We start from the raw sequence: 8,183 nt of genomic DNA on the forward strand, positions 1-8,183 counted from the left end.
AAAAGGATTGTTAGTATTCAATCATAGTCATTGGTGGCAGGGTCAATTAATGTTGGTGGTCTATAGTAGTGAGGACAACAGCTAGGCAGGAATGTTTCTAGTAAGCTATGGTGGTTTTGCTACTTCCTTGTTTGCTTTTAAAATTGCCCTTATTCATGAATTTCTTACAAATTTGATCCTCTTCCTCCATTCAAATCTGTGAGTCTCCTACCTTCCTCAGTAAAATTGTGGCATAAGTCTGTTTGTGTAGGAAGGTGTGTGTGCATGAACGTATACCTCCACTCAAACTTAGGTTAACCAGAGTAGGTTTCTATCGCTGGCAACAAAAATCTCTGACATATATGTTCATGGTTATTTTTTCGTAGTTTCTTTATTTTCTACCTTTATGTACACTCATATTTCCTAGATAATACAAGCAGTGCATGACCATTGAGACAGTTGGTCTCTCTGAGCTTTGGAAAGGAAAATGTCTTAATATTTTAAACTTCTTGGCTGAATCTTATTATTTGTCATGAAACTCAGAAACAATTTACATGCATGTTATTTTTTGTTTTTTAATATTGGTTTGTGCTTTCTTTAGAAGATTTTACACAGATGGGAATATGATGATAAAAGTATATACTCTTCATATGAATATTCCGCTACTTGATTTTGGATGAATTTTGCATCATTCCTACTATTCATAATGTACTCGAGAAATAAGATTCTCATTCACAACGAGTTTTTCCAATGGACTACAATGGAACTTAAGTTCACCAAAAAAAATTTATGTGACATTTTATAGTAAAAAGTCTGTAAAAAAATGGTCCCCTGTTGACAATATTGTATTGGCATCCGTGTAACACCACATTGCAGGGTATGTTGCATGAGACATTATATATCCATTGCCAGCAAGCTGACATCTGGTTCATAACTTTTAGTGTTGGTTAGTGTCTCTTGGTAAAGCATAAATACACTAAATCAAGTGCTAAAGAAGTACCACTTTGAAATTGCAAGGGAGAAGCACTCAGATGTCAAAGCTATTTTCTGTTTCATTAATTTCTAATTATATATTTTAAAAAATTAACTGCTTTTATAACAGTATCTAAGTTCAAAGGGAAGACCAACAGACTTATAGTAAATTGAAATATAGAAATTTTTGAACAGTAAAATTATTATTCCCAGATGCTTTTCTCCCTTGCAAGTAGTAATGGGGTTCAAGATTGGTTCAGTGTTAAGGAAGAAGGGAAAAAATTCAGAAATTTATAGAATCACATATTTTCATTATTACTTATAAGAAAACCATCATTCTCAGTTGTAATATATGAATTGACTATCAACATGATGATACTTTCAAAACACCGCAGGCGTTTCTGTTTCTTACCGTGTTCTTCTGACATCCTAATCCTATCCGTTACAATGTATCTAGGTTCTTCTAACCCAATAATGAGGAGCGAGCAGATCTTGTAGGTAGAAGTCTTCAGGTACCACTTTGAATCTAAGCACGTAGAACTAAATAATGCCACAGTTGGTGTTTTATGAAAGTCTCAGCATAAGTATATTGACATAAAATGAGGATGCAAAGAACTATCATTAAATGTAAATGACAACCAAAACATCAATAGCAACTCAGAAGCAAGTTTATTTAAGTTATTTTGAAATTTTAAAAATACTACTTTCTCTTTAAATACACTGATTCCATTGACTTTAGCATCAATATTTGAAAAATATGTTTTAATACATATAACTTAATCAAGTAATTTAAGTAAAAGAGACAGAGTTTTGTTGTTGTTGCTGCTGCTGCTGCTGGGTTTTTTCATTCCTCCCTTACTTACGCAAGTGGTTATGTGTTCATATGATTAAATAATGATTCACGTTTCTAGTGATACCCTGTATAAAAGTGATAATTCATAGTATTAATAGTGCATGTTAGCTTGGAAGAATGGAACTCTGTTTGTTTCCTCATGAAAGACGATGAATCACATTTGAGAAGGAAATATTGAGCACAAAGGTTAATTTATCAGTTGTTCAGATAATGGCATCTGTTGGCTCAAACTCCAAGTTTCTTCAGTTTTTTTTTTAAGTTATCATAATTTTCTTTTTTTCCCCTTTTTTTTTGAGGAAAATTAGCCCTGAGCTAACTACTGCCAGTCCTCCTCTTTTTGCTGAGGAAGACTGGCCCTGAGCTAACAGCTGTGCCCATCTTCCTCTACTTTATACATGGGACACCTACCACAGCATGGCTTGCCAAGCGGTGCCATGTCTGCACCCGGGATCCGAACCAGCAAACCCTGGGCCGCCAAAAAGCGGAACGTTGCGCACTTAACCGCTTCACCACCGGGCCGGCCCCTTAAGTTATCATAATTTATCATAAACACAGAGGTACTTAACATTCTAGAAATATTGGAATATTCGTGGACCAGAAATAAAATTAGATTGTTCCTAAAGTATTTTTCTTAAATTGTGGACACACTCACTTAGCTTAAGTCTGGCTCAGTGGAAAGATGTAATAGACAAGAAATATATTTAGAACTTGAAGGAACTGACTTGAGGGAAAGCACTGGAGTAATCTGAATTCAGATCTTAACTCCCTAAGTAGTAGTGACTGAAACTTATTCCCCAGTGAACACCTACAGGTTGAGTAGTGCATCTTTCTCTATGGCATGTGCTCACCTGTATCAGAATGTTTGGGGATGTTATAAAAATGCAGACTATTGGACTTAACAATTCCAGCTTATCATTGTCTCTGGGAGTGGGGTCTGGTAATAGATTTTAATTAGCATTCCAGTTGAATCTCACGCACATTATTTGACAAGTATTTGCCTAAAGATTTAGTACCTGCATGATACATATTGAACAGCAGTTTCATTCATGCTGATGTTGAATTCCACGTTACTAGGATCTGGAACATATACTTCCTCTGGAATCATCGTCGTTGATTTTTGGAGTGTCTTATAGGCATACATTTTTAAAACGTTATTACTCTGTGGAAAATAAAGAATTTAGGAAGAGTAGAACCAGAAGGAATGTGACCTGTTGACTGTCCAATTTCCAATATACAAAGACATGTGGTAAGGACCAGTTTAGGTCAACACCAATATTCAAATATGTCAGAGAGAGTGGCAATGCTCAGAATTAAATGTTTTGGTTCTCTATCCAGTATGAAATTCTATAAAGTCAGAAGTAGGGTCACATGGAACACCATCGGGTAAAACAGAACCCAGGCCAAAGCCCTAGTCCTCAGGTTACAGAAGATAGTATCATATATGCCGTATTGTTACAGCATTTCCAAGCTGATAATTCATGATGACATGAATTGAGTCAACTGTAAAAACTAATGGGAAAATCCATTCCTTAAAGATAGCACAGATTCTCAGGAGATGCTTAAGGTAAACTAAACAGGGGGTTTACATAAAATATGTGCTTAGATCCTACTCGTGAATCAAAGGTTCTTAGCACACTGCCAGGTTTGGTCTAATTTGATTCAAAACGTTTGTAGCATTAACAAGCTTTAACGCCTGTAGCTGAGTAAGACCAAGAAGGCAGAGACCGGCAGGTGGCTTTGTCCTTGGGTGATTAGTTAGAATTTGGGGTATATTTACCAATAGTGACAATGTCATGAACAATGGCTATGTATAGTTCAATTCATTTCCTTTTAACAAACACAGTTCAGTGTTCGCACTGGGCTGAGTGCTCTCAGACACTGCTGATAAAACAAAGAATAAAACACAGGCCCTGCCCTGAGGAAGCTCACAGCAGGTTACCGGGTATTCTAGATTAGCTAGACGAGCTCTCTTAGTATTGCATCTAAGAAATATTCATGAATTCAAAACAAAGCCAAACAAAACTCTAATGTGCTGACCTGTGTTGTGTCATAGGAAAAAAATGTGTTCTACATTTTTAACCATCATCTTACGCAAAAATTAGAACACAGTCTCTTTATAAGATGACGCCTGCTTGTATTAAAACCATTAATTTTTCTATTTTGTTTATTAGTGAAAACTGCATAAATCAATAAATCAATGGGAAGTTTGCTAAGGTACTTACAACCTTGATAATTCAGGAAAATGTCTTGAAATCTGTTTATCATTATCTCTTTGTTACGATTGACATTGTTTTATTTTTTTAATTCAAAGAGTGCCAATTTTTGAAAAAAATAGTTTAATATATTAAGGAGAGAATATAATAAATGCACATTTGTTGCGGAAAGTCTTCATAGCCAAAAAATGTTTACCTTTTATAATGTAATTTTACATTTGTTGTATATAAGCCATCTTACACAACACACAGACACACACACAACTTAAATTGAGTCCGGAGGAGGCCCTCGATTTAAAGTGTTTTATATATTTCCATCTTGTGCATGTATTCAAAGATAACAATGTTATAATTTTATTGGCACAGTAAGATGTTAATAATAACTCATTAGGAATAATAAAAGACCTGCATTGTTGGCTTTACTTCCAATTTTAATCACTGGCAAATTCTCACAAATGCCATTAATATCACTTTAGTCCAATGCACCTTCAGCTCACACCTCAGATATCCTCCTCTGGTTGTCGAGCTTCTATTCGTACCCTGTGCAACACACTTTTCATAGTGCAGCCAAAGTGGTCTTTTGAAACTCCAGAGCAGCTTGGTTCACCAGTTACAATTCACCATTGCCTTCCAATACCAACTATGATCTAGGCTGCTCTATTTATATGATTTCATCTCCTACTACTGCATTTTCATTCTCTCGACTCTAGCCATCTTACCGTCTTTCCTTTTATTGGCTACAAAGGCTCCATACTGTCTCATGGCTTTCTCATCTGCTATTTTCTATATTGAATCCTTTTCCTGTAGCTCTTCGAATGACTGACTCTCTTACCACTTAGATTTTGATTATAGTGTCACCACTTCACAGAGAACTTTACGAATATCCTATTTAATGGAGACCCTGATCCCAAATCACCCTTCCTAATAACTCTTAAACTCCACATTATAATCTTCAGAGCACTTATGTACTTCTGGCTGTGCACATCTTTATTTTCTATCTGCCCCATTTGAATATAAGTATCACAGGAACAGAAATGATGGCTGTCTTTTTTTCATTTCCACTGCTTAGAAGAGTACCATGCATATAGTAGACACTCAATAGTCTTTGACTGAGTGGAAGCTAATTAGGACTTGTGAAAGAACTCCTCTGCAATTGAGGAAATAATTTTAAGGACCCATAAATACCCATTTTGTGTTTATGTGTTAGAGGATGTGTATGCGATTGTAACTTAGTAAAAAGAAGCTATTTGTCTCCCTGGAGACTGCATCATTCAAAAAAAGCTTTTGGAGGAATACTTTGAGAAGGAAGGAGGTCTCTGTGTTGGGAAGAAATGATAAAAAATTTACAGGAGAAATAAAGAGATTCCTAGAAGAAAGAGGCACACACTGAACTAAGAGAAACCTTATTGATTAAGCCTTGGAAATACGCCCCATTTGAGAATTCTAAACACTGCTTATTATAACTTCTTCCTTGACTTATCAGCTTTAAAGTCAATTTATTGATTACGCACCACAAAAATGAGAAATTTAGTTCACTCATATTGTTTTTACTCCACTGCCCCCCCTACTTTGCAGAATAGTTTAAATTTTTCCATTTGTTATTTTTATAATTTTAAATAATACTCTTAAACTTATTTTTCCAATACCTCAACTTTACAAGATAGGCTGATTTTTGCTGTATATCTAGTAAGGAAGATGGCACAATACATTTCTCTTAGTCTCTAAGACACACAACATGAAGATGTTTGTATAACATTGCTGGATTCTTTGTTTTAGAATTTTAGATTTAAAACTTAGAAGGCTTTTTTTACTGTCTTTTAGAAAAAATAAATATCCCTTTTATGAAGACACTTGCAAATCAGTTGAGCTGGCTCTGGAGTTTTAAAAATGGTATTTTCATAATTATTTTTCTGCCTCTGTTTTATCTGTTCTTCTTTTCTCAAAGTCCTTTTAAATGATTGGCTTTTTAGAAATCATGTATAAGTGAGGAATTTTGTCTCATTTTATGTTCTATGGATTTAAAGTTTCTCAACATTTTTTCTTTATGGTCTACTGAATATTTTATTAGGCAATGCTGTGTTAACGTCCAACAATTTTTTTTTTTTTGCTTTCAGTTTGCTATTTTTCACTACAATGTTTTATATTGTAATTGTTGCAACATAGCTTCAACTCTCAGAAATTCCCATTGAAAAGACTTTGGCTTTCTTTTCCCATATTAATTTTCTTTCTTCCTGAGCCAATTGGTCTGTTAGTTCATCTTGATCTTTCTGTTATCTGTTGCTGATTTTCCTTGAATGTAGAGTGATGACTGGTTGTTCCTTCAGACTTAGGAATACACTACACTTATCAATATGAGAGTGGCTGTTGAAATCCTAGCAGTAGTAGATGTGTTTCTTTTATAGGTCTTATCCTGGAATAAAGACACTCTCTGCAAGTTCTTTGCAAGTGAGTAGGATATATAAAATGCTAAATTAAATATGTAGCAAGGGGCAGGTTGCCGCATACGACAAGCTCATTATTTCTTTATATTAATTCCCAAGCATTGTACTAATTATTCTGTATTCAATAGCTTTTTTAAATCCTCAAAATACCTCTTTTAGTGTGTTACCACTAGTATCTCCAATCTACGTAGTATAAGGAAACAAGAATTGGAAAGATTTAATAACTTGTCCAAACTCACACAGGTAGTAAATGTTGGAGCCATTTTTGTATCCTGACAATCTGATGCCAGAGTTCACTATGATTTAATGCCACCCATTCTAGGAAGGTTTCTTAATATTTTCATCAGTATCATTCTTTAGTCTTTATTTGTGCTTATTCTGACAAACTGTACTTACACTGAGACTTTCTTATTTTTAATTTCATAAGCTTTATATATGTTCTGGTTTGTTTCTTCTCTTTCCAACTGCTTTTTTTCCCAACTGCTTTTTTGGGGGGAATAATACAGATTATTCTTATTTTATGAATTCCTTAGATTCTCACATTTCTTTAATTAATCAAATGGAACATTTATATTTTTTCATTTGTTATCTGTTTCCTGCATTAATTCTATTTTCTCCAAAGTCAGATAACTGGTTTGTTCTTCTTGAAGCTTCTCTTTTATATTTTTCTCAATTGTCTGGTGAATATTAGCTGAACATTCATACCAATGAGTAAAAGTTATATGGATCATGAGCCAGCCCTGACGGCCAAGAGGTTAAATTTTGACATGCTCGACTTCAGTGACCCAGCTTTGGTTCCCAGGAGTGGAACCACACCACTTGTCTTTCAATAGCCATGCTATGGCAGCTGCTCACATAGAAGAACTAGAAGGACTTACAACTAGAATATATAACTGTGTACTGGGACTTTGAGGAAGAAAAAAAGGAGGAACAGCAGCAACAGATGTTAGCTAAGGGTGAATCTTCCCCAGCAAAAAAACCCCCCAAAATTAGATGGGTCATAGAGGCAGAATAATACTTTTTATTCTTTTTCCTTTTTTTTGGAGGAAAATTAGTCCTGAGCTAGCATCTGCCACCAATCCTCCTCTTTTTCCTGAGGAAGACTGGCCCTGAGCTAACATCCACACCCATCTTCCTCTACTTCATATGTGAGATACCTGTCACAGCATGGCTTGACAAGCAGCTCATAGGTCCACTCCTGGGATCTGAAACAGCAAACCCCATGCTGCTGAAGTGGAACCTGCAAACTTAACCACTGCACCGCTGGGCTGGTCCCAAAGCAGAATAGAGTTTAATGGTATGTTATTTGCTAAGATGTTTTTATTTAAAATCTCTGTGTTAATGTCTTGTTGCTCTTGTAATAAATTACCACAACCTTGATTTCTTAAAACAACACAGATTTATCCTCTTTTAGTTCTGGAAGCCAGAAGTATGAAATCAGTTAATGTAGTTTGTATGCTGGGTTCTTTGGTATTCTGTTTATCTAAAGACAGTAAATTACGGGTTTGTATTTCTACCAGAATTGGTAAGATTATAAAGGAAAAATGTATGAGGAGAGGAAAATAATTGATCTGGACATTTTAGGTTTGAGATGCCTAACAACCATCCGTTTAGAGATTTGCATTGGGTAATAATCATGTAGTATGTAGCTTAAAATATGGTTAAATAAGTCTACCTTGGGAGAAAGTAGAGTGATAAGAAAGGAGGACTCAGGATGAAGTTATG

General features: G+C 35.1%; 1 pseudogene; it reads right to left on the reverse strand.

Moving 5' to 3' along the window:
* Positions 1 to 2,909, reverse strand: part of LOC103548945 (tubulin beta chain-like) — a 134,006-nt pseudogene extending 131,097 nt beyond the window's left edge.
* Between the last annotated feature and the right edge of the window lie 5,274 nt (positions 2,910 to 8,183).

This window comes from Equus przewalskii, chromosome 13, assembly GCF_037783145.1.
Source record: "Equus przewalskii isolate Varuska chromosome 13, EquPr2, whole genome shotgun sequence".
Taxonomy (NCBI): Eukaryota; Metazoa; Chordata; class Mammalia; order Perissodactyla; family Equidae; genus Equus; species Equus przewalskii.